General features: G+C 44.1%; 1 long non-coding RNA gene across 1 annotated transcript in view; it reads left to right on the top strand.

The window, feature by feature from the left end:
- LOC137218347 (uncharacterized) overlaps positions 1–27749 on the top strand; it is a 107696-nt gene that overhangs the window by 52951 nt on the left and 26996 nt on the right. The window contains exons 3-4 of the long non-coding RNA XR_010940665.1: positions 14910–14995; positions 24899–24984. This is a non-coding gene — a long non-coding RNA (uncharacterized lncRNA). The remainder of the gene's footprint in view (positions 1–14909; positions 14996–24898; positions 24985–27749) is intronic.

Raw genomic sequence — 27749 nt, forward strand, 5'->3', positions numbered from 1 at the left:
TTGGTTCTCGCTATTCCTGTTCATTTTCCACAGAAATTGCAAACTGGGCCAAACAGGAGGTTAAAGGGACTGACTCTCCAAGTCGGGAGGGTGTTAGTAAAGTGTCTGGAATGTTGCACCCGAGTACCAGGGTACGAAAACTGAGACATATTTGAACACGTTTCCCGATCACATGGTTGATCATACTCTAGTTTCCACATGCATGTTTTAGCTGAAGGTAGAATACCTTAAACCTGGGTAGTTGAAACCCGTGGAATGGGTACCATGCAATATGACTTCAAAGGGTCTTCATTTGCTCACCGAACCTCTCCAATCCTATCACTGCTGCGTTTATGCCCCTGTACACATGCTTGATTCTCTTTCGGAGACATAGCAATCCATAGGTTTTAAGATACTTACTAGTCAGGTACATTCTTAGGCGTTTAATATGCGGTGTTGAGTCCATTTCATTGAGCAAGGAGTAGCTCTTGTCTATTCCATATTTGGCTTAAGGAACTTTATCTGTGCTCATTTCAACCTCTGGTTTTATGCAGCACCCCAACTCACCTTTACCCTTAAGCAAGCATAAGTTGGTTTTCTAAATTTGAGACCCTGTTCTGTTCTGTAATTCAGTTCCTGTGTAGCCAAGTTTACATTCCGTGTATTACTGATATCTTATGATGTTTCTTTTTCTGTGTGACTTATTTCAGTTAGAATCATCATACCTGAATCCACTCATTGTGCTGCTAAGGGCCTGATGACATAGATTTCATTGCTGAGTGATATTGCTTTGTAAGTAAATACCACAACTTCTTTATCCATTTTTCACTTTCTGCGATGTTGAACTTGTACTGTAAACGAGGTTCTTGTAAACAGAGGCGTCCCAAACTTTGGGGTGGCTGTGTCTTTTTGATTTTAATTTCCCTAATCTATAGGACCATAAGTGGAAGTGCCCTAGGCTCTGTTGCTTTGTTTTTTAGATGTTTCAGGAAACACCATACACTTCTCCCGAGTGTCTGTTGGCAATTTACATCCCTCCCATCAGCATAAAAAGGCTCCCAGTTCTCCATGGCCTGTCCTGCCTTTCTGGATTTTACACTTTTTTCAGATGGCCCTTTTGACCGGGGGGAAGTGAGACTTCATTGTAGTGCAGATTTCCTTTGCAAGCTTGCTTGGTTGGCCAAAAAGGGCGTATGCGTTTTTTCCTGAATATATTCAGGAAAAAACACATACGCCCTTTATGGCCAAGTGCATCATTGTGGACGTTCTGCCTCTTTTCCTATGTTTTCAATGCAATTCCAGTCTACCTCCTGAAATCGGTTTCCTGCAATTCTGCCCCGCTTTCAAGTCCTCTTGGCAGCCTTACTTCAGTATATTTTTGGACGATAGCTGTCATTTATAACTCTGCAGGTTTGTGAATTACAGTGCCCCTGAGCTCCTTTCTTCAACTCGCTTTCTTGTGACCTGGCCGCAACACCGCAGGATGGCTTCAGGCCCTAATCTGGTTCCGGCACGGCACGCTGAGCCTTTGGTTAATTCCTCTTCCTGGTGGGAAATGAGAGTTAAATTTGCCCGTCCAGACACCTCCAGCTAGTCTCTCATTGGTTCTCGCTATTCCTGTTCATCTTCCACAGAAATTGCAAACTGGGCCAAACAGGAGGTTAAAGGGACTGACTCTCCAAGTCGGGAGGGTGTTAGTAAAGCGTCTGGAATGTTGCACCCGAGTACCAGGGTACGAAAACTGAGACATATTTGAACACGTTTCCCGATCACATGGTTGATCATACTCTAGGTTCCACATGCATGTTTTAGCTGAAGGAAGAATACCTTAAACCTGGGTAGTTGAAACCCGTGGAATGGGTACTATGCAATATGACTTCAAAGGGTCTTCATTTGCTCACCGAACCTCTCCAATCCTATCACTGCTGCGTTTATGCCCCTGTACACATGCTTGATTCTCTTTCGGAGACATAGCAATCCATAGGTTTTAAGATACTTACTAGTCAGGTACATTCTTAGGCGTTTAATATGCGGTGTTGAGTCCATTTCGTTGAGCAAGGAGTAGCTCTTGTCTATTCCATATTTGGCTTAAGGAACTTTATCTGTGCTCATTTCAATCTCTGGTTTTATGCAGCACCCCAACTCACCTTTACCCTTAAGCAAGCATAAGTTGGTTTTCTAAATTTGAGACCCTGTTCTGTTCTGTAATTCAGTTCCTGTGTAGCCAAGTTTACATTCCGTGTATTACTGATATCTTATGATGTTTCTTTTTCTGTGTGACTTATTTCAGTTAGAATCATCATACCTGAATCCACTCATCGTGCTGCTACGGGCCTGATGACATAGATTTCATTGTTGAGTGATATTGCTTTGTAAGTAAATACCACAACTTCTTTATCCATTTTTCACTTTCTGCAATGTTGAACTTGTACTGTAAACGAGGTTCTTGTAAACAGAGGCGTCCCAAACTTTGGGGTGGCTGTGTCTTTTAGATTTAAATTTCCCTAAGCTATAGGACCATAAGTGGAAGTGCCCTAGGCTCTGTTGCTTTGTTTTTTAGATGTTTCAGGAAACACCATACACTTCTCCCGAGTGTCTGTTGGCAATTTACATCCCGCCCATCAGCATAACAAGGCTCCCAGTTCTCCATGGCCTGTCCTGCCTTTCTGGATTTTACACTTTTTTCAGATGGCCCTTTTGACCGGGGGGAAGTGAGACTTCATTGTAGTGCAGATTTCCTTTGCAAGCTTGCTTGGTTGGCCAAAAAGGGCGTATGCATTTTTTCCTGAATATATTCAGGAAAAAACGCATACGCCCTTTTTGGCCAAGTGCATCATTGTGGACGTTCTGCCTCTTTTCCTATGCTTTCAATGCAATTCCAGTCTACCTCCTGAAATCGGTTTCCTGCAATTCTGCACCGCTTTCAAGTCCTCTTGGCAGCCTTACTTCAGTATATTTTTGGACGATAGCTGTCATTTATAACTTTGCAGGTTTGTGAATTACAGTGCCCCTGAGCTCCTTTCTTCAAATCAATTTCTTTTGAGCTGGCCACAACACCGCAGGATGGCTTCAGGCCCTAATCTGGTTCCGGCACGGCACGCTGAGCCTTTGGTTAATTCCTCTTCCTGGTGGGAAATGAGAGTTAAATTTGCCCGTCCAGACACCTCCAGCTAGTCTCTCATTGGTTCTCGCTATTCCTGTTCATCTTCCGCAGAAATTGCAAACTGGGCCAAACAGGAGGTTAAAGGGACTGACTCTCCAAGTCGGGAGGGTGTTAGTAAAGCATCTGGAATGTTGCACCCGAGTACCAGGGGAGGAATACTGAGACATATTTGGACACGTCTCCCGTTCACACGGTTGATCATACTCTGGGTTCCACATGCATGTTTTAGCTGAAGGAAGAATACCTTAAACCTGGAGAGTTGAGACCCGTGTAATAGGTACCATGCAATATGACTTCAAAGGGTCTTCATTTGCTCACCGAACTTCTCCAATCCTATCACTGCTGCGTTTATCCCCCTGTACAGACGCTTGATTCTCTTTTGGAGACATAGCAATCCATAGGTTTTAAGATACTTACTAGTCAGGTACATTCTTAGGCATTTAATATGGGGTGTTGAGTCCATTTCGTTGAGCAAGGAGTAGCTCTTGTCTATTCCATATTTGGCTTAAGGAACTTTATCTGTGCTCATTTCAATCTCTGGTTTTATGCAGCACCCCAACTCACCTTTCCCCTTAAGCAAGCATAAGTTGGTTTTCTAAATTTGAGACCCTGTTCTGTTTTGGAATTCAGTTCCTGTGTAGCCAAGTTTACATTCCGTGTATTAGTGATATCTCATGATGTTTCTTTTTCTGTGTGACTTATTTCAGTTAGAATCATCGTCCCTGAATCCACTCATTATGCTGCTACGGGCCTAATGACATAGATTTCATTGCTGAGTGATACTGCATTGTACGTAAGTACCACAAGTTCTTTATCCATTTTTCACTTTCTGCGATATTGAACTTGTACGGTAAACGAGGTTCTTGTAAACAGAGGCGTCCCAAACTTTGGGGTGGCTGTGTCTTTTTGATTTTAATTTCCCTAAGCTATAGGACCATAAGTGGAAGTGCCCTAGGCCCTGTTGCTTTGTTTTTTAGATGTTTCAGGAAACACCATACACTTCTCCCGAGTGTCTGTTGGCAATTTACATCCCGCCCATCAGCATAACAAGGCTCCCAGTTCTCCATGGCCTGTCCTGCCTTTCTGGATTTTACACTTTTTTCAGATGGCCCTTTTGACCGGGGGGAATTGAGACTTCATTGCAGTGCAGATTTCCTTTGCAAGTTTGCTTGGTTGGCCAAAAAGTGTGTATGCGTTTTTTCCTGAATATATTCAGGAAAAAACGCATACGCCCTTTTTGGCCAAGTGCATCATTGTGGACGTTCTGCCTCTTTTCCTATGCTTTCAATGCAATTCCAGTCTACCTCCTGAAATCGGTTTCCTGCAATTCTGCCCCACTTTCAAGTCCTCTTGGCAGTCTTACTTCAGTATATTTTTGGACGATAGCTGTCATTTATAACTCTGCAGGTTTGTGAATTACAGTGCCCCTGAGCTCCTTTCTTCAACTCGCTTTCTTTTGAGCTGGCCGCAACACCGCAGGATGGCTTCAGGCCCTAATCTGGTTCCGGCACGGCATGCTGAGCCTTTGGTTAATTCCTCTTCCTGGTGGGAAATGAGAGTTAAATTTGCCCGTCCAGACACCTCCAGCTAGTCTCTCATTGGTTCTCACTATTCCTGTTCATCTTCCACAGAAATTGCAAACTGGGCCAAACAGGAGGTTAAAGGGACTGACTCTCCAAGTCGGGAGGATGTTAGTAAAGCGTCTGGAATGTTGCACCCGAGTACCAGGGTACGAAAACTGAGACATATTTGAACACGTTTCCCGATCACATGGTTCATCATACTCTAGTTTCCACATGCATGTTTTAGCTGAAGGTAGAATACCTTAAACCTGGGTAGTTGAAACCCGTGGAATGGGTACCATGCAATATGACTTCAAAGGGTCTTCATTTGCTCACCGAACCTCTCCAATCCTATCACTGCTGCGTTTATGACCCTGTACACATGCTTGATTCTCTTTTGGAGACATAGCAATCCATAGGTTTTAAGATACTTACTAGTCAGGTACATTCTTAGGCGTTTAATATGGGGTGTTGAGTCCATTTCGTTGAGCAAGGAGTAGCTCTTGTCTATTCCATATTTGGCTTAAGGAACTTTATCTGTGCTCATTTCAATCTCTGGTTTTATGCAGCACCCCAACTCACCTTTCCCCTTAAGCAAGCATAAGTTGGTTTTCTAAATTTGAGACCCTGTTCTGTTTTGGAATTCAGTTCCTGTGTAGCCAAGTTTACATTCCGTGTATTAGTGATATCTTATGATGTTTCTTTTTCTGTGTGACTTATTTCAGTTAGAATCATCGTACCTGAATCCACTCATTATGCTGCTACGGGCCTAATGACATAGATTTCATTGCTGAGTGATATTGCTTTGTAAGTAAATACCACAACTTCTTTATCCATTTTTCACTTTCTGCGATGTTGAACTTGTACTGTAAACGAGGTTCTTGTAAACAGAGGCGTCCCAAACTTTGGGGTGGCTGTGTCTTTTTGATTTTAATTTCCCTAATCTATAGGACCATAAGTGGAAGTGCCCTAGGCTCTGTTGCTTTGTTTTTTAGATGTTTCAGGAAACACCATACACTTCTCCCGAGTGTCTGTTGGCAATTTACATCCCTCCCATCAGCATAAAAAGGCTCCCAGTTCTCCATGGCCTGTCCTGCCTTTCTGGATTTTACACTTTTCTCAGATGGCCCTTTTGACCGGGGGGAAGTGAGACTTCATTGTAGTGCAGATTTCCTTTGCAAGCTTGCTTGGTTGGCCAAAAAGGGCGTATGCGTTTTTTCCTGAATATATTCAGGAAAAAACGCATACGCCCTTTTTGGCCAAGTGCATCATTGTGGACGTTCTGCCTCTTTTCCTATGCTTTCAATGCAATTCCAGTCTACCTCCTGAAATCGGTTTCCTGCAATTCTGCCCCGCTTTCAAGTCCTCTTGGCAGCCTTACTTCAGTATATTTTTGGACGATAGCTGTCATTTATAAGTCTGCAGGTTTGTGAATTACAGTGCCCCTGAGCTCCTTTTTTCAACTCGCTTTCTTGTGACCTGGCCGCAACACCGCAGGATGGCTTCAGGCCCTAATCTGGTTCCGGCACGGCACGCTGAGCCTTTGGTTAATTCCTCTTCCTGGTGGGAAATGAGAGTTAAATTTGCCCGTCCAGACACCTCCAGCTAGTCTCTCATTGGTTCTCGCTATTCCTGTTCATCTTCCGCAGAAATTGCAAACTGGGCCAAACAGGAGGTTAAAGGGACTGACTCTCCAAGTCGGGAGGGTGTTAGTAAAGCATCTGGAATGTTGCACCCGAGTACCAGGGGAGGAAAATTGAGACATATTTGAACACGTCTCCCGTTCACACGGTTGATCATACTCTGGGTTCCACATGCATGTTTTAGCTGAAGGAAGAATACCTTAAACCTGGAGAGTTGAGACCCGTGGAATGGGTACCATGCAATATGACTTCAAAGGGTTTTCATTTGCTCACCGAACTTCTCCAATCCTATCACTGCTGCGTTTATCCCCCTGTACAGACGCTTGATTCTCTTTTGGAGACATAGCAATCCATAGGTTTTAAGATACTTACTAGTCAGGTACATTCTTAGGCATTTAATATGGGGTGTTGAGTCCATTTCATTGAGCAAGGAGTAGCTCTTGTCTATTCCATATTTGGCTTAAGGAACTTTATCTGTGCTCATTTCAATCTCTGGTTTTATGCAGCACCCCAACTCACCTTTCCCCTTAAGCAAGCATAAGTTGGTTTTCTAAATTTGAGACCCTGTTCTGTTTTGGAATTCAGTTCCTGTGTAGCCAAGTTTACATTCTGTGTATTAGTGATATCTTATGATGTTTCTTTTTCTGTGTGACTTATTTCAGTTAGAATCATCGTACCTGAATCCACTCATTATGCTGCTACGGGCCTGATGACATAGATTTCATTGCTGAGTGATACTGCATTGTACGTAAGTACCACAACTTCTTTATCCATTTTTCACTTTCTGTGATATTGAACTTGTACGGTAAATGAGGTTCTTGTAAACAGAGGTGTCCCAAACTTTGGGGTGGCTGTGTCTTTTTGATTTTAATTTCCCTAAGCTATAGGACCATAAGTGGAAGTGCCCTAGGCTCTGTTGCTTTGTTTTTTAGATGTTACAGGAAACACCATACACTTCTCCCGAGTGTCTGTTGGCAATTTACATCCCGCCCATCAGCATAACAAGGCTCCCAGTTCTCCATGGCCTGTCCTGCCTTTCTGGATTTTACACTTTTTTCAGATGGCCCTTTTGACCGGGGGGAAGTGAGACTTCATTGTAGTGCAGATTTCCTTTGCAAGCTTGCTTGGTTGGCCAAAAAGGGCGTATGCGTTTTTTCCTGAATATATTCAGGAAAAAACGCATACGCCCTTTTTGGCCAAGTGCATCATTGTGGACGTTCTGCCTCTTTTCGTATGCTTTCAATGCAATTCCAGTCTACCTCCTGAAATCGGTTTCCTGCAATTCTGCCCCACTTTCAAGTCCTCTTGGCAGCCTTACTTCAGTATATTTTTGGACGATAGCTGTCATTTATAACTCTGCAGGTTTGTGAATTACAGTGCCCCTGAGCTCCTTTCTTCAACTCGCTTTCTTTTGAGCTGGCCGCAACACCGCAGGATGGCTTCAGGCCCTAATCTGGTTCCGGCACGGCATGCTGAGCCTTTGGTTAATTCCTCTTCCTCGTGGGAAATGAGAGTTAAATTTGCCCGTCCAGACACCTCCAGCTAGTCTCTCATTGGTTCTCGCTATTCCTGTTCATCTTCCACAGAAATTGCAAACTGGGCCAAACAGGAGGTTAAAGGGACTGACTCTCCAAGTCGGGAGGATGTTAGTAAAGCGTCTGGAATGTTGCACCCGAGTACCAGGGTACGAAAACTGAGACATATTTGAACACGTTTCCCGATCACATGGTTGATCATACTCTAGTTTCCACATGCATGTTTTAGCTGAAGTTAGAATACCTTAAACCTGGGTAGTTGAAACCCGTGGAATGGGTACCATGAAATATGACTTCAAAGGGTCTTCATTTGCTCACCGAACCTCTCCAATCCTATCAGTGCTGCGTTTATGCCCCTGTACACATGCTTGATTCTCTTTTGGAGACATAGCAATCCATAGGTTTTAAGATACTTACTAGTAAGGTACATTCTTAGGCGTTTAATATGGGGTGTTGAATCCATTTCGCTGAGCAAGGAGTAGCTCTTTTCTATTCCATATTTGGCTTAAGGAACTTTATCTGTGCTCATTTCAATCTCTGGTTTTATGCAGCACCCCAACTCACCTTTACCCTTAAGCAAGCATAAGTTGCTTTTCTAAATTTGAGACCCTGTTCTGTTCTGTAATTCAGTTCCTGTGTAGCCAAGTTTACATTCCGTGTATTACTGATATCTTATGATGATTCTTTTTCTGTGTGACTTACTTCAGTTAGAATCATCATACCTGAATCCACTCATTGTGCTGCTAAGGGCCTGATGACATAGATTTCATTGCTGAGTGATATTGCTTTGTAAGTAAATACCACAACTTCTTTATCCATTTTTCACTTTCTGCGGTGTTGAACTTGTACTGTAAACGAGGTTCTTGTAAACAGAGGCGTCCCAAACATTGGGGTGGCTGTGTCTTTTTGATTTTAATTTCCCTAATCTATAGGACCATAAGTGGAAATGCCCTAGGCTCTGTTGCTTTGTTTTTTAGATGTTTCAGGAAACACCATACACTTCTCCCCAGTGTCTGTTGGCAATTTACATCCCGCCCATCAGCATAACAAGGCTCCCAGTTCTCCATGGCCTGTCCTGCCTTTCTGGATTTTACACTTTTTTCAGATGGCCCTTTTGACCGGGGGGAAGTGAGACTTCATTGTAGTGCAGATTTCCTTTGCAAGTTTGCTTGGTTGGCCAAAAAGCGCGTATGTGTTTTTTCCTGAATATATTCAGGAAAAAACGCATACGCCCGTTTTGGCCAAGTGCATCATTGTGGACGTTCTGCCTCTTTTCCTATGTTTTCAATGCAATTCCAGTCTACCTCCTGAAATCGGTTTCCTGCAATTCTGCCCCGCTTTCAAGTCCTCTTGGCAGCCTTACTTCAGTATATTTTTGGACGATAGCTGTCATTTATAAGTCTTCAGGTTTGTGAATTACAGTGCCCCTGAGCTCCTTTCTTCAACTCGCTTTCTTGTGACCTGGCCGCAACACCGCAGGATGGCTTCAGGCCCTAATCTGGTTCCGGCACGGCACGCTGAGCCTTTGGTTATTTCCTCTTCCTGGTGGGAAATGAGAGTTAAATTTGCCCGTCAAGACACCTCCAGCTAGTCTCTCATTGGTTCTCCCTATTCCTGTTCATCTTCCGCAGAAATTGCAAACTGGGCCAAACCGGAGGTTAAAGGGACTGACTCTCCAAGTCGGGAGAGTGTTAGTAAAGCGTCTGGAATGTTGCACCTGAGTACCAGGGTACGAAAACTGAGACATATTTGAACAGGTTTCCCGATCACATGGTTGATCATACTCTAGGTTCCACATGCATGTTTTAGCTGAAGGAAGAATACCTTAAACCTGGGTAGTTGAAACCCGTGGAATGGGTACCATGCAATATGACTTCAAAGTGTCTTCATTTGTTCACCGAACCTCTCCAATCCTATCACTGCTGCGTTTTTGCCCCTGTACACATGCTTGATTCTCTTTCGGAGACATAGCAATCCATAGGTTTTAAGATACTTACTAGTCAGGTACATTCTTAGGCGTTTAATATGGGGTGTTGAGTCCATTTCGTTGAGCAAGGAGTAGCTCTTGTCTATTCCATATTTGGCTTAAGGAACTTTATCTGTGCTCATTTCAATCTCTGGTTTTATGCAGCACCCCAACTCACCTTTACCCTTAAGCAAGCATAAGTTGGTTTTCTAAATTTGAGACCCTGTTCTGTTCTGTAATTCAGTTCCTGTGTAGCCAAGTTTACATTCCGTGTATTACTGATATCTTATGATGTTTCTTTTTCTGTGTGACTTATATCAGTTAGAATCATCATACCTGAATCCACTCATTGTGCTGCTAAGGGCCTGATGACATAGATTTCATTTCTGAGTGATATTGCTTTGTAAGTAAATACTACAACTTCTTTATCCATTTTTCACTTTCTGCGATGTTGAACTTGTACTGTAAACGAGGTTCTTGTAAACAGAGGCGTCCCAAACTTTGGGGTGGCTGTGTCTTTTTGATTTTAATTTCCCTAAGCTATAGGACCATAAGTGGAAGTGCCCTAGGCTCTGTTGCTTTGTTTTTTAGATGTTTCAGGAAACACCATACACTTCTCCTGAGTGTCTGTTGGCAATTTACATCCCGCCCATCAGCATAACAAGGCTCCCAGTTCTCCATGGCCTGTCCTGCCTTTCTGGATTTTACACTTTTTTCAGATGGCCCTTTTGACCGGGGGGAAGTGAGACTTCATTGTAGTGCAGATTTCCTTTGCAAGCTTGCTTGGTTGGCCAAAAAGGGCATATGCGTTTTTTCCTGAATATATTCAGCAAAAAACGTATACGCCCTTTTTGGCCAAGTGCATCATTGTGGACGTTCTGCCTCTTTTCCTATGCTTTCAATGCAATTCCAGTCTACCTCCTGAAATCGGTTTCCTGCAATTCTGCCCTGCTTTGAAGTCCTCTTGGCAGCCTTACTTCAGTATATTTTTGGACAATAGCTGTCATTTATAACTCTGCAGGTTTGTGAATTACAGTGCCCCTGAGCTCCTTTCTTCAACTCGCTTTTTTGTGACCTGGCCGCAACATCACAGGATGGCTTCAGGCCCTAATCTGGTTCCGGCACGGCATGCTGAGCCTTTGGTTAATTCCTCTTCCTGGTGGGAAATGAGAGTTAAATTTGCCCGTCCAGACACCTCCAGCTAGTCTCTCATTGGTTCTCGCTATTCCTGTTCATCTTCCGCAGAAATTGCAAACTGGGCCAAACCGGAGGTTAAAGGGACTGACTCTCCAAGTCGGGAGAGTGTTAGTAAAGCGTCTGGAATGTTGCACCTGAGTACCAGGGTACGAAAACTGAGACATATTTGAACAGGTTTCCCGATCACATGGTTGATCATACTCTAGGTTCCACATGCATGTTTTAGCTGAAGGAAGAATACCTTAAACCTGGGTAGTTGAAACCTGTGGAATGGGTACCATGCAATATGATTTCAAAGTGTCTTCATTTGTTCACCGAACCTCTCCAATCCTATCACTGCTGCGTTTATGCCCCTGTACACATGCTTGATTCTCTTTCGGAGACATAGCAATCCATAGGTTTTAAGATACTTACTAGTCAGGTACATTCTTAGGCGTTTAATATGGGGTGTTGAGTCCATTTCGTTGAGCAAGGAGTAGCTCTTGTCTATTCCATATTTGGCTTAAGGAACTTTATCTGTGCTCATTTCAATCTCTGGTTTTATGCAGCACCCCAACTCACCTTTCCCCTTAAGCAAGCATAAGTTGGTTTTCTAAATTTGAGACCCTGTTCTGTTCTGTAATTCAGTTCCTGTGTAGCCAAGTTTACATTCCGTGTATTACTGATATCTTATGATGTTTCTTTTTCTGTGTGACTTATATCAGTTAGAATCATCATACCTGAATCCACTCATTGTGCTGCTAAGGGCCTGATGACATAGATTTCATTTCTGAGTGATATTGCTTTGTAAGTAAATACTACAACTTCTTTATCCATTTTTCACTTTCTGCGATGTTGAACTTGTACTGTAAACGAGGTTCTTGTAAACAGAGGCGTCCCAAACTTTGGGGTGGCTGTGTCTTTTTGATTTTAATTTCCCTAAGCTATAGGACCATAAGTGGAAGTGCCCTAGGCTCTGTTGCTTTGTTTTTTAGATGTTTCAGGAAACACCATACACTTCTCCCGAGTGTCTGTTGGCAATTTACATCCCGCCCATCAGCATAACAAGGCTCCCAGTTCTCCATGGCCTGTCCTGCCTTTCTGGATTTTACACTTTTTTCAGATGGCCCTTTTGACCGGGGGGAAGTGAGACTTCATTGTAGTGCAGATTTCCTTTGCAACCTTGCTTGGTTGGCCAAAAAGGGCGTATGCGTTTTTTCCTGAATATATTCAGGAAAAAACGCATACACCCTTTTTGGCCAAGTGCATCATTGTGGACGTTCTGCCTCTTTTCCTATGCTTTCAATGCAATTCCAGTCTACCTCCTGGAATCGGTTTCCTGCAATTCTGCCCCGCTTTCAAGTCCTCTTGGCAGCCTTACTTCAGTATATTTTTGGACGATAGCTGTCATTTATAACTCTGCAGGTTTGTGAATTACAGTGCCCCTGAGCTCCTTTTTTCAACTCGCTTTCTGTTGAGCTGGCCGCAACACCGCAGGATGGCTTCAGGCCCTAATCTGTTTCCGGCACGGCATGCTAAGCCTTTGGTTAATTCCTCTTCCTGGTGGGAAATGAGAGTTAAATTTGCCCGTCCAGACACCTCCAGCTAGTCTCTCATTGGTTCTCGCTATTCCTGTTCATCTTCCGCAGAAATTGCAAACTGGGCCAAACAGGAGGTTAAAGGGACTGACTCTCCAAGTCGGGAGGGTGTTAGTAAAGCGTCTGGAATGTTGCACCCGAGTACCAGGGGAGGAAAACTGAGACATATTTAAACACGTCTCCCGTTCACACGGTTGATCATACTCTGGGTTCCACATGCATGTTTTAGCTGAAGGAAGAATACCTTAAACCTGGAGAGTTGAGACCCGTGTAATAGGTACCATGCAATATGACTTCAAAGGGTCTTCATTTGCTCACCGAACTTCTCCAATCCTATCACTGCTGCGTTTATCCCCCTGTACAGACGCTTGATTCTCTTTTGGAGACATAGCAATCCATAGGTTTTAAGATACTTACTAGTCAGGTACATTCTTAGGCGTTTAATATGAGGTGTTGAGTCCATTTCGTTGAGCAAGGAGTAGCTCTTGTCTATTCCATATTTGGCTTAAGGAACTTTATCTGTGCTCATTTCAATCTCTGGTTTTATGCAGCACCCCAACTCACCTTTCCCCTTAAGCAAGCATAAGTTGGTTTCCTAAATTTGAGACCCTGTTCTGTTTTGGAATTCAGTTCCTGTGTAGCCAAGTTTACATTTCGTGTATTACTGATATCTTATGATGTTTCTTTTTCTGTGTGACTTATTTCAGTTAGAATCATCGTACCTGAATCCACTCATTATGCTGCTACGGGCCTGATGACATAGATTTCATTGCTGATTGATATTGCATTGTACGTAAGTACCACAACTTCTTTATCCATTTTTCACTTTCTGCGATATTGAACTTGTACCGTAAACGAGGTTCTTGTAAACAGAGCTGTCCCAAACTTTGGGGTGGCTGTGGCTTTTTGATTTTAATTTCCCTAAGCTATAGGACCATAAGTGGAAGTGCCCTAGGCTCTGTTGCTTTGTTTTTTACATGTTTCAGGAAACACCATACACTTCTCCCAAGTGTCTGTTGGCAATTTACATCCCGCCCATCAGCATAACAAGGCTCCCAGTTCTCCATGGCCTGTCCTGCCTTTCTGGATTTTACACTTTTGTCAGATGGCCCTTTTGACCGGGGGGAAGTGAGACTTCATTGTAGTGCAGATTTCCTTTGCAAGCTTGCTTGGTTGGCCAAAAAGGGCGTATGCGTTTCTTCCTGAATATATTCAGGAAAAAACACATACGCCCTTTTTGGCCAAGTGCATCATGGTGGACGTTCTGCCTCTTTTCCTATGCTTTCAATGCAATTCCAGTCTACCTCCTGAAATCGGTTTCCTGCAATTCTGCCCCGCTTTCAAGTCCTCTTGGCAGCCTTACTTCAGTATATTATTGGACGATAGCTGCCATTTATAACTCTGCAGGTTTGTGAATTACAGTGCCCCTGAGCTCCTTTCTTCAACTCGCTTTCTTGTGAGCTGGCTGCAACACCGCAGGATGGCTTCAGGCCCTAATCTGGTTCCAGCACGGCACGCTGAGCCTTTGGTTAATTCCTCTTCCTGGTGGGAAATGAGAGTTAAATTTGCCCGTCCAGACACCTCCAGCTAGTCTCTCATTGGTTCTCGCTATTCCTGTTCATCTTCCGCAGAAATTGCAAACTGGGCCAAACAGGAGGTTAAAGGGACTGACTCTCCATGTCGGGAGGGTGTTAGTAAAGCGTCTGGAATGTTGCACCCGAGTACCAGGGGAGGAAAACTGAGACATATTTGAACACGTCTCCCATTCACATGGTTGATCATACTCTGGGTTCCACATGCATGTTTTAGCTGAAGGAAGAATACCTTAAACCTGGAGAGTTGAGACCCGTGGAATGGGTACCATGCAATATGACTTCAAAGGGTCTTCATTTGCTCACCGAACCTCTCCAATCCTATCACTGCTGCATTTATGACCCTGTACACACGCTTGATTCTCTTTCGGAGACATAGTAATCCATAGGTTTTAAGATACTTACTAGTCAGGTACATTCTTAGGCGTTTAATATGGGGTGTTGAGTCCATTTCTTTGAGCAAGGAGTAGCTCTTGTCTATTCCATATTTGGCTTAAGGAACTTTATCTGTGCTCATTTCAATCTCTGGTTTTATGCAGCACACCAACTCACCTTTCCCCTTAAGCAAGCATAAGTTGGTTTTCTAAATTTGAGACCCTGTTCTGTTTTGGAATTCAGTTCCTGTGTAGCCAAGTTTACATTCCGTGTATTAGTGATATCTTATGATGTTTCTTTTTCTGTGTGACTTATTTCAGTTAGAATCATCATACCTGAATCCACTCTTTATGCTGCTATGGGCCTGATGACATAGATTTCATTTCTGAGTGATATTGCATTGTACGTAAGTACCACAACTTCTTTATCCATTTTTCACTTTATGCGATATTGAACTTCTACCGTAAATGAGGTTCTTGTAAACAGAGCCGTCCCAAATTTTGGGGTGGCTGTGTCTTTTTGATTTTAATTTCCCTAAGCTATAGGACCATAAGTGGAAGTGCCCTAGGCTCTGTTGCTTTGTTTTTTAGATGTTTCAGGAAACACCATACACATCCCGCCCATCAGCATAACAAGGCTCCCAGTTCTCCATGGCCTGTCCTGCCTTTCTGGATTTTACACTTTTTTCAGATGGCCCTTTTGACCAGGGGGAAGTGAGACTTCATTGTAGTGCAGATTTCCTTTGCAAGCTTGCTTGGTTGGCCAAAAAGGGCGTATGCCTTTTTTCCTGAATAAATTCAGGAAAAAAGGCATACGCCCTTTTTGGCCAAGTGAATCATTGTGGACGTTCTGCCTCTTTTCCTATGCTTTAAATGCAATTCCAGTCTACCTCCTGAAATCGTTTTCCTGCAATTCTGCCTTCCTTTCAATGCCTCTTCATAGCCTTACCTCAATATATTTTTTGAAAATAGTTGGCCTTTATAACTCTGCAGGTTTTTGAATTGCAGTGGCCCTTAGCTCCATTTTTCAGCTCTTATTTTTGTGATCTTGCCTCATAACCACAGGATTCCTTCAGGCCCTATTCTTCTTCTGGGGCACCTTGCTGTGCCTTTGGTTTATTCTTCTTACTGATGTGAATTTAGAGTGACATGTGCCCCTTGAAACCGCTACAGCTAGTTTCTCACTGGTTCCCCCTATTCCCATTCATCCTCCGCACTAACTGCAGACTGTGCGATACCAGAACTTAAAGGCATTGACTCTCCATGTGGGGATATTTTTGGTAAAGCGGCTGGAATGTCGATCCGGAGCCCCAGGAGAGGAAAAATGAGGTGCGTTTTAGAAACCTTTCCCGATCATATGGTATACCAGTCGCTGGGTTTCCCAAGCATGGTTTAGCTGTAGGAAGATTCCCTTCAACCTGGAGTGTTGGGACCCTTGGAATGAGTAGCATGAAGTATTGCATTAAACTTTTGGCAGTTGCTCACCAAAGCTCATCAATCCTCTCAGCCCCAAGTGTCCAGCCTTATGTCTTATCCAGCTGTGGGTTTATATGTGGTCAATCCAGGTTGCATCACAGCCCCTGAGCGAATTTTGTAAGAATTTTTCTCTCTTTCATTGTTTCTGCATTTTGTTTTTAAAATTTATTTCTATAATGGGGTTTAGCTCATTTTCACTGCTGTGTTTGTGCCACTCTGCACACACTTGATTCCCTTATGGAGATATATCAATACATGGGTTTTAAGATTCTTATTACTCAGATATATTTCTCTGCGGTGTATAGGGTGTGTTGAGGCCAGTTCATTGAGCAAGGTGTAGATCTTGTCTAATATCTATTTGGTTTATTGAACGGTATCTGTGCTAATTTCAAACTCTGGTTTTATGCATCACCCCACCTCTCCTTTCCCCTTAAGCTGAAATAAGTGTGTTTTCTAAATGTGAGACACTGTTCTGTTCTGTAATTCATTTCTTGTGCAGCCATATTTACCCTCCCTCTATAAGTGATATCTTATGATATGTTTCTTTTTCTGTTTGACTTATTTCAAGTAGTATTATCGGACCTAAATCCACTCTTTATCCTTCTACTAGCCTTATTACATTGATTTCATGGTGAAGAGATATTCCATTGTACATAAGTACCACATCTTCTTTATCCATTGTTCTCTTTCCTGGGATATTTAAGGTATACTGAAGTTGAGGTTCTTGTAAACAGAGTAGCCCTAAACTGTGGTGTGCTTGTGTCTTGTTAATTTTTAGATTTCCCTAGATATACTCCCATGATTGGAAGTGTCCTATGCTCTGTAGCTCTGTTTTTTAGATGATTTAGGAACCACCATACACTTCTCCAGAGTGGCTCTCGGCAGTTCACACACTGCCCATCAGCGTATAAAGGCTCCCTGTTCTCCATGGCCTGTCCTGCATTTCTGGTTTTTACAATTTTTTAGGATGGCCCTTTTGACCAGTGGGAAATGAGACTTCTTTGTTGTGCACATTTGCATTGCTTGCTTGCTTCGTTGCCCATAAAGTGCGTATGCGTTTTTTCCTGGATATAATCAGGAAAAAACGCATACGCCCTTTTGGGCCAACTGCATCATTGTCGAAATTCTGCCGCTTTTCATGTGCTTTAAAGACGAGTCCAATCTATCTCTTGAAATCTGTTTCTTGCAATTCTGTCTTGCATTCAGATCCTCTTCTTTGCCTTACCTCAACATATTTTTGGACGTTAGTTTTCATTTATAACTCTGCAGGTTTGTGAATTGCAGTGACCCTGAGCTCCATTTTTTAAGTTGCTCTTTTGTGAGCTGGCCTCAAACCCGCAGGATTGCTTCAGGCCCTATTTTGGCTCGGGCGAGGCGGGCTGAGCCTTTTTTCAATTCTTATTCTTAATGGGAAATTAGAGTGATATGTGCCCGTCCAAACCCCTACAACTATTCTCTCATTGGTTCCCCGTTCATCCTCCTCACAATTTGCAAAATGTGTGAAACAGAAGTTGAAATGTGCTGATTCTCCAAGTGGGGAGATTCTAAGTAACGTGGCTGGAATGGTGAACAGGAGCACCAGGAGAGGATAAATGAGCTGCATTTTAGACACATCTCCCGATCACATGGTGTACAGTCCTCTGGGTTTTCCATGCATGTTTTAGCTGTAGGACGATCCCTTGAACCTGCATATTTGGGACCCATTGAATGGGTACCAGGTAGTATTACTTTAAAGGGTGTGCATTTCCTCACCCAACCTCACATTTCTCTTAGCGCAAACAGTTTCCAGCCTTATGTCTCATCCTGCTGTGGGTCTAGATGTGTTCAATCCATGTTGCATCACCGGCCCTGAGGAAAAGTTGTAAGAGGTTTTCTCTGTCTCTCTGTCGTTTATTTTTTTCAATTTATTACTATATTGGTTACAGCTGATTTTCAAAGCTCTGTTTCTTGCTGCTGTACATCCACTTGATTCACGTACAGAGAGACATCAGTAAATTCTTTTTCAGATTCTTACCAGTCGTATATATTCTTTTCCGGTGACTTGAGTGTGCTGAGTGCAGTTCTTTTAGCTACCGTGTAGGCCTTGTTGATTATCAGTTTGGTATTTGGAATGGTATCTTTGCTAATTTCAACCTCCTGGGTGATGCCTCACCCCTCCCCACCTTTCCCGTTTAGCAGCCTTATGCGTGTTTTCTACATATTTGACTATGTTTTTGTTTTGTAATTTATTTCATGTGTAGCCATTTTGGATTCCACCTTTAAGTGATATCTTATGATATGTGTCTTTTTCTTTTTGAATTCTGTCACTTAGAAAGATCATACGTAACTCCTCCGGAGTTGTTACAACTGGCCATATTTCATTGATTTCCAGGCTGAATAATATTCCACTCTACCTAAGTACCACATCTCTACCCATTTTTTCCCTCCAGAGACATTTAAGTTATATCCTAGTTGAGGATCTTTTAAACAGAGAGGGGGTAAACATTGGGGTGCCTGTGTCCTCTCGATTTTTGTTTTTCTCAAGATATACGCCCATGAGTGCAAGTGCCCTATGCTCTGTAGCTCATTTTTTAGATGCTTTAGTAAACACAATACACTTCTCCAGAATGGCCGTTGGCAATATACATTTCCACTATAAGTCTCACAGGGCTCCCTCTTCTCCTTGCCCTGTCCTGCATTTCTGTTGTTTACGCTTTATGAGGATGGCTCTTCTGACTGATGCGAAGTGATATCTTTTGTAGTATTGACTTCCAGTGCCCACCTGTTTGGTTGGCTAAAAAAGTGTATGCCCTTTTCTTGAATATATACAGAAAAAAACGCATACACCCTTTTTGGCCAACTGCAATGTTGGCAATGTTCAGCTCCTTTTCTTGTGCTTAATGGCGAGTCCTTTCTACCTCCTCAAATCCCTTTCCTGCCATTCTCCCTTGCTTACAAGTCCTTTTCTCTGACTTTCCTCAAGACATTTTTCAGTGATGGATATTTTCAACTCTGCAGTTTTGTGAATTTTACTGCCCCTGAGTTCCATTGTTCAACTTGTGTTTATGGGAACTGGCCACAAAGCAGCGGGATTTCCTCAAGCCCTATACTGTTTCCATGGGCAACCCTAGCCTTTGGTCAATTCGTCTTCCTGATTGGAAATTAGAGTGACATGTGCCTGTCTGAACACCTAGGACTTGTCTCTCATTGTTCCTCATCCTTCCGCTTCATCCTCTGGACAAATTCCAAACTGTACGCAACAGGATGTTGACAGTGCTGACATCTCCAAGTGGGGAGACTGTTAGTAAAGACGCTGGAGGGGTGAACCCGAGCACCAGGAGATGAGGAGATGAGATGCCTTTTCCAAACTCTTCCCGATCAGACGGTATACCATCCTCTGGGTGTGACAGACATGTTTTAGCAGTAGGAAGAGTCCCATTCATGTAAGGAGAACACCAGGGCTTTTTCAAAATCAGTGTCTCCCCGAAACCCAAACTGGGGAATTTTTTAAGCTACGGCTACACATATGTTCATTAAGGGCCTTGGGAAGTAGGCAGAGTCCAAACTTTAGATGATTGAAGTCTTCAGGGTCAGAAGCACTCACCACCAGCTTCCCTTAGGTTACACTTTAACTGTCATTGATAGATGATGTCAATAAAAATATCTATTCTTTTTCAGATTATTTCCCCTTATAGGTTATTGCAAAATGTTGAGTGTAGTTCCCTGTGCTATACAGTAGTTCCTTGTTGATGATCTATTTTATACATAGCAGTGTGTATGTGTTAATCCCAAACTGTTAATTTATCCCTCCTCCCACCTTTCCCCTTTGGTAATAATAAATTATAAGATTTTATACTTCTCAGAAATGGGGGAGCTGAAAGAGAGGTATCATTTTCAATGGAAAAGCATTTAAAACAAGATTGAAGCTTTAACCAAGATTATTAGATGTACATCCTTGGAAAGAAATCACTTCGTTTCTCTAATATTGACCTGACAAATAAGACAAACCTTTTCACTGAACTTGCTTATAATAAAGTGATGGAAATATCAAATGGAAGTGTTAGAAACATCTTATTTTACCCGAGCCTTATACACTGTTCTATGTTAACTACAGTTTGGCTCACACATCTGTTCATTGAGGTTACAATAGTCTCAATTTCTGTTACTGATCCTCCAGAGTGGACCCCAACAAGTGTCCCCCTGCCCAGTGTCATTGGGGCCAACAGATCGAGACTGAGTTTGGTTCACAAGCAAAGGAAACTTTATATTTTGATCAGAGAATGGAGAGGTGAGAGCATGCACTACCCCGTGGGCTGTGGGCTGGGCTGCTGTGTAGAGATCCTGTCAGAGTCAGTGGGAGGGAGGGGGCGGAGCTCTCGAGGGCCAGGTTGGCTGCAGCTCAGGCTCTATATCGCGGAGTCTGCACTGGGCCCCAGGAGCTGAGGTGTCGACCCAGCCATTCTGCACTAGGAAATCTGGTCTGAAGTGCCGGGTGTGGAACCTCTGCATGCGGGACCCTAGGAGCACGTGAAATTAGACAAAGCACAAAGGATAAAAAAGGTTAGACTTGACTTTATTGCCCAGATTCTATTTTTATCTCCCAGGGATTTTTAATGGGCTTTGCTGGGGACAAACCCCTCCTCTGCCTTTTGTCCCGTTCCTCATTCTTGGAGTGCTGAGGGTGCAGACACTTCTTCTGTAACTGCTGAGTGCTGAGTTGGGAGCCCTAATACCCGGGGGCGAGGGTCAGAGCTTCTCCCCAGCAGCCTCCAGGTGACGTTGATTGTCCCCAGGTCCCCTGCCTCCCTGCTCGTCCACCTGAGCACCAGCATTGGAAGTGTTATAGATTCTAATGACCTTTAAGGGTCCAGGAAAGAGATGTGCAGAGACGCTGTGGGGGCCGGTTTCACCCCGCCCCACATTTGTTCGGCCACCTTAGGCTGACCGTTTCTGCCAGCCTAGATGCTCTGACCAGTAGTCTGCGCTTTCTTCAATTAGGCCCCTGAATTAACGTACAAACAGCACCAGGTGTCAGAGCCCTGCCCGCTCAACTCCCAGACAGTCCAGGGTCAGTGGTGATCAAGGACCATGATGACCACTGAGTCAACAGCCTTTTGAAGTAAACAGGAGTCCAGCCGGTCTTATTGGCCACCATCATCACGGTGTCTGTAGGCTTTTCTATGGTGACAGTGTGATATACGGTTCCCCCGCCAAGATTATTAGCTCCCCTCTGGGTGCAGTATGTCCTGCAAGCAGTAGTCTGCTCTTTTGGGACACACTCTTGTTGTTTTATGAGAGAAACTCCAGGTCAAGTGATGTTCACACGAATCGTCATGGTGCCCTGTTGCCCCCGGTTATCTCTCTGGATGTTGGAGTTGGAGGGCCTCCTCACTCGAGGTCGGTGTGCCCACGGAGCGAACCCTGCAACTTCAGGGCATGGTTGGTGGTTAGGATCACCACGTGGGGTCCTTTTCCCTTAGGAGGGAGGTGGCCTTTTGGGCTGCTGATTTCCAGGTTTTTAGATACCGCCAGTATCTTGGCCAGATGCGGCAGTGGGCCAAGCCCCTTGGTGACCATAGTTTATCCTACCTGGATGGCATTCTTGCATTGTTCCATTTCAAGTGGTCCCAGTTTTTGCACTAATTCTCCAATGGCGATTCACCTTTCACCGGGAATGTAAAGGTCAAAGGGTTTAGCTAAATTAGGGAGTTCCAGGGCAAGGGTCTGAATTGACTGCTCTTTCCATTCTTGAAAGGCCACTTCTGGATTCTATTCAAAAGGATCATCATCTTTTCCTTTCAGTGTTTCATATAGAGGCCCAGCTAGTAGACTGTAGTTAGGGATCCAGAAGCAGCAAACCCTGGCCTCCCCAGGAACCCCTAAGCTGTCTTCTAGTTTTAGAAAGGGGTAAGGCTGCAAATGGTTTCTTCCCTTTCCTGGGATGGGCTTCTCCGACCTTCTGTGAGAATGAAGCCCAGGCAGGTCACCACAGTCTGTGATATTTGAGCTTTTTCTTGGACAACTTCTATCCTTTATTGGCTTGGTAGTTCAGAGGCCTCCTTAGTAGGGCTGGCGATCAGAATGTCGTCTGCGTACTGAAGGAGGGTTTCCTTTTCCAGAGGTAGAACTTTTAGGTCTTTAGCTAAGCTTTCCCCAAAGATGGTGTGGGAATTTTTGCACCCTTGGGGCAAGACGGCCCGGAAGTATTGTTTTAGTTGTATGTTGAGTCCTGCCACTCACAAGCCAAAATTTCTTGTGACTCTGGGACTAATGGAATACAAAAGAAGGCATCATTGAAGACTAATACAGAATACCATGTCCTGGTGGTTGGTAGAATGACCAGCAGGGTGTAGGAATTAGGAGCAACTGGAGGTATATCCTCAGTGGCTTCACTGACTGTCCTGACATCCTTTACCAGGTCCCCAGCAGCCCATGGGGCTCTCGTGGTCAGACCAATCCCAGAATATGGAGCTCACCTGGGCAGGTACCCCACCCCCACCCCAGCCCACGGGGCTCTCGTGGTCAGGCCCTTCCCAGGATACAGAGCTACCCTTGCAGGTACCATGGCAGGGCTGGGCACACAGGAACCGTGCACATAGCCCTCATTGCAGAGCACCCCCAGCTCACCTGTCACTCAGAGCTGGCACAGAGCACCTCAGAGCAGGACTTGAACTAACAAACAGCAGCTGCGACAGGTCTGTGACCCTGGGCATCACTCTGTGCGGCCTCCCTCCACCTGGTCTTCCAGAGACTTCCACTGCACCCGGGGCACCAGGCCTCTGTCTCCAACCACCACCCACCCCTCCTCTCCCTGACTCCTGGGTTCCTCTCATAAGGAGAGGGTTTTCTTGAAGTTGTCTCCCACTCATGGGCCAGATAAAATGATTAGAAAACAAGCCAAAGCTGCAGCCCCTTGTCTATCCTGACTCTCAGGAGCCCACACCTGTTCCTTGGACCTGGCCGGTTCAGCAAGTTCCATTTTCTGCAACTGTGAGCCCCTGAGGGGTGATGATTGGCTGACCTGGGCAGCCTTACCGTGCGGGCCAGCCCTCCCCAGGTGTGCCTGGGTTGAGATCAATATAAATACCACTCCAGGCAGCAAGAGCCCCTGCAGCCGTGCCTGACGCCATTTTCTCTGCCCTGTCAGCAGTCTCGGGGCTGGGCTGGTGGGAGGGAGTGAGAGGCCACGGCTTTGTGGGTGGCCCAGTGTGAGTGGGGCTCTGCTGGACTTTCTGCAGCAGTTGCCAGGCTGCCACCTGCTAAAGAAGAGGATGTGTCACCCATACCTGCTGCTGGAATTTCTCCCTGGGCAGAGGTGAGGAAGGAAAAAAGCAGTGGGGGCAGGGACAGGACGGGTATCTCAGTCAGGGAAATGGAAATCTTCCAGAAGAGCACCCAGGGCCAGGACCATCCTGGCTGGCCTGCAGGCACCAAGTCGGCCGGCATGCTGTCACTCGTGTGGCTCTATGGCCCTTCCTCTAGGCTTTCAAGTCCTTGTATATATTCAGGTGTTTTACCTGGGACGGGTGGGAATAGTTCAGCAGCAACTGGCCTGGGGCTCAGCTCACGTTTACTCACAGATGCCTCGGCACGGTGCCCCAGCTTTGCAATGAGGACGCTTGTTGCGTGGGGGCTGCTGGCTGAATGGGAGACGATTCCCCACCACTGGCCAACTTCAGAATTGTTTACAACTGGAGCAAGTGCCCTGATACGGTTTTCCTCTGTGGAACTGGTGGGTTCTGTGTTTTTTTTCTCTTTTTCGTTTTTGGTTCAAGGTAGATTTTATTCCTCTTTTTTGTATTTACAGATATAAGCATGGAAATAATTTATTCATATAAATACATGTATGTGAAGGGAATAATTGTTTTTTCTGTTTTATTTTTTAAATTTTATTTCTTTTTAATTTTGAATTTTATTTTATATTTTTATACAGCAGGTTCTTATTGGTTATCTATTTTATACATATAAATGTATACATGCCAATCCCAGTCTCTCAACTCCTCCCACCACCACCCCCCCAACAGCTTTCCCCCCTTGTTGTCCATACATTTGTTGTCTACATCTGTTGCTCTATTTATGCCTTGCAAAATGGTTAATCTGTACAGTTTTTCTAGGTTCCACATATATGCATGAATATACAAGATTTGTTTTTCTCTTTCTGACTTTCTTCACTGTGTATGACAGTCTCTAGATCCATCGACGTCTCTACAAATGACCCAATTTCATTCCTTTTCATGGCTTAGTAATATTCCATTTTATATATGTACCACAGCTTTATGCATTCGTCTGTCTGTGGGCATTTAGGTTGCTTCCATTACCTCGATATTGTAAATAGTGATGCAATGAACATTGCGGTGAATGTCTCGTTTTGATTTATGGTTTTGTCTGGGTATATGTCCAGTACTGGGATTGCTGTATCATATGGTAATTCTATTGTTAGTTTCTTAAGAAACTCCATATTGTTCTCCGTAGTGACTGTATCAATTTATATTCCCAACAATAGTGGAAGAGGGTTCCTTTTCTCCACACCCTTTCCAGCATTTTTGTTTGTAGATTTTCTCATGATGCCCATTCTATCAGGTGTGAGGTGATACCTCGTTGTTGAGTCCATTTTGTTGAGCAAGGGGTAGGTCTTGTCTATTACATATTTGGCTTATTGAATGGTATCTGTGCTAATTTCAAATTCTGGTTTTATGCAGCACCCCAACTCACTTTCCCCCTTAAGGAAGCATAAGTTGGTTTTCTAAACTTGAGACCCTGTTCTGTTTTGTAATTCAGTTCATGTGTAGCCAAGTTCACATTCCGTGTATTAGTGATATCTTATGATGTTTCTTTTTCTGTGTGACATATTTCAGTTAGAATCATCATACCTGAATCCACTCATTATGCTGCTACGGGCCTGATGACATAGATTTCATTGCTGAGTGATATTGCATTGTATGTAATTACCACATCTTCTTTATCCATTTTTCACTTTCTGCGATATTGAACTTGTACCGTAAACGAGGTTCTTGTAAACAGAGCCGTCCCAAACTTTGGGGTGGCTGTGTCTTTTTCATTTTAATTTCCCTAAGCTATAGGACCATAAGTGGAAGTGCCCTAGGCTCTGTTGCTTTGTGTTTTAGATGTTTCAGGAAAAACCATACACTTCTCCCGAGTGTCTGTTGGCAATTTACATCCCGCCCATCAGCATAACAAGGCTCCCAGTTCTCCATGGCCTGTCCTGCCTTTCTGGATTTTACACTTTTCTCAGATGGCCCTTTTGACCGGGGGGAAGTGAGACTTCATTGTAGTGCAGATTTCCTTTGCAAGCTTGCTTGGTTGGCCAAAAAGTGCGTATGCGTTTTTTCCTGATTCAGGAAAAAACGCATACGCCCTTTTTGGCCAAGTGCATCATTGTGGACGTTCTGCCTCTTTTCCTATGCTTAAAATGCAATTCCAGTCTACCTCCTGAAATCGGTTTCCTGCAATTCTGCCCCGCTTTCAAGTCCTCTTGGCAGCCTTACTTCAGTATATTTTTGGACGATAGCTGTCATTTATAACTCTGCAGGTTTGTGAATTCCTGTGCCCCTGAGCTCCGTTCTTCATCTCGCTTTCTTGTGAGCTGGCCGCAACACCGCAGGATTGCTTCAGGCCCTAATCTGGTTCCAGCACGGCACGCTGAGCATTTGGTTAATTCCTGTCCTTGGTGGGAAATGAGAGTTAAATTTGCCCGTCCAGAAACCTCCAGCTTGTCTCTCATTGGTTCTCCCTATTCCTGTTCATCTTCCACAGAAATTGCAAACTGGGCCAAACAGGAGAATAAAGATACTGACTCTCCAAGTCGGGAGAGTGTTAGTAAAGCGTCTGGATTGTTGCACCCGAGTACCAGGGGACGAAAACTGAGACATATTTGAACACGTCTCCCGATCACATGGTTGATCATACTCTCGGTTCCACATGCATGTTTTAGCTGAAGGAAGAATCCCTTAAAGCTGGAGAGTTGAGACCCGTGAAATGGGTACCATGCAATGTGACTTCAAAGGGTCTTCATTTGCTCACCGAACCTCTCCAATCCTATCACTGCTGCGTTTATGCCCCTCTACACACGCTTGATTCCCTTTCAGAGACATAGCAATCCATAGATTTTAAGATACTTGCTAGTCAGGTACATTCTTAGGCGTTTAATATGGGGTGTTGAGTCCATTTCGTTGAGCAAGGAGTAGCTCTTGTCTATTACATATCTGATTAAGGAACTTTATCTGTGCTCATTTCAATCTCTGGTTTTATGCAGCACCCCAACTCCCCTTTCCCCTTAAGCAAGCATAAGTTGGTTTTCTAAATTTGAGACCCTGTTCTGTTTTGGAATTCAGTTCCAGTGTAGCCAAGTTTACATTCCGTGTATTAGTGATATCTTATGATGTTTCTTTTTCTGTGTGACTTATTTCAGATAAAATCATCATACCTGAATCCACTCATTATGCTTCTACGTGTCTGAAGACAGAGATTTCATTGCTGAGTGATATTGCATTGTAGGTAAGTACCACAACTTCTTTATCCATTTTTCGCTCTTTGCGATATTGAACTTGTACCGTAACCGAGGTTCTTGTAAACAGAGCCGTCCCAAACATTGGGGTGGCTGTGTCTTTTTGATTTTAATTTCCCTAAGCTATAGGACCATAAGTGGAAGTGCCCTAGGCTCTGTTGCTTTGTTTTTTAGATGTTTCAGGAAACACCATACACTTCTCCCAAGTGTCTGTTGGCAATTTACATCCCGCCCATCAGCATAACAAGGCTCCCAGTTCTCCATGGCCTGTCCTGCCTTTCTGGATTTTACACTTTTTTCAGATGGCCCTTTTGACCGGGGGGAAGTGAGACTTCATTGTAGTGCAGATTTCCTTTGCAAGCTTGCTTGGTTGGCCAAAAAGGGCGTATGCGTTTTTTCCTGAATATATTCAGGAAAAAACGCATACGCCCTTTTTGGCCAAGTGCATCATTGTGGACGTTCTGCCTCTTTTCCTATGCTTTCAATGCAATTCCAGTCTACCTCCTGAAATCGGTTTCCTGCAATTCTGCCCCGCTTTCAAGTCCTCTTGGCAGCCTTACTTCAGTATATTTTTGGACGATAGCTGTCATTTATAACTCTGCAGGTTTGTGAATTACAGTGCCCCTGAGCTCCTTTCTTCAACTCGCTTTCTTGTGACCTGGCCGCAACACCGCAGGATGGCTTCAGGCCCTAATCTGGTTCCGTCACGGCATGCTGAGCCTTTGGTTAATTCCTCTTCCTGGTGGGAAATGAGAGTTAAATTTGCCCGTCCAGACACCTCCAGCTAGTCTCTCATTGGTTCTCGCTATTCCTGTTCATCTTCCGCAGAAATTGCAAACTGGGCCAAACAGGAGGTTAAAGGGACTGACTCTCCAAGTCGGGAGAGTGTTAGTAAAGCGTCTGGAATGTTGCACCCGAGTACCAGGGTACGAAAACTGAGACATATTTGAACACGTCTCCCGATCACATGGTTGATCATACTCTAGGTTCCACATGCATGTTTTAGCTGAAGGAAGAATACCTTAAACCTGGGTAGTTGAAACCCGTGGAATGGGTACCATGCAATATGACTTCAAAGGGTCTTCATTTGCTCACCGAACCTCTCCAATCCTATCACTGCTGCGTTTATGCCCCTGTACACACGCTTGATTCTCTTTCGGAGACATAGCAATCCATAGGTT

This window comes from Pseudorca crassidens, unplaced genomic scaffold (assembly GCF_039906515.1).
Source record: "Pseudorca crassidens isolate mPseCra1 unplaced genomic scaffold, mPseCra1.hap1 Scaffold_83, whole genome shotgun sequence".
In the NCBI taxonomy this organism is placed as follows: Eukaryota; Metazoa; Chordata; class Mammalia; order Artiodactyla; family Delphinidae; genus Pseudorca; species Pseudorca crassidens.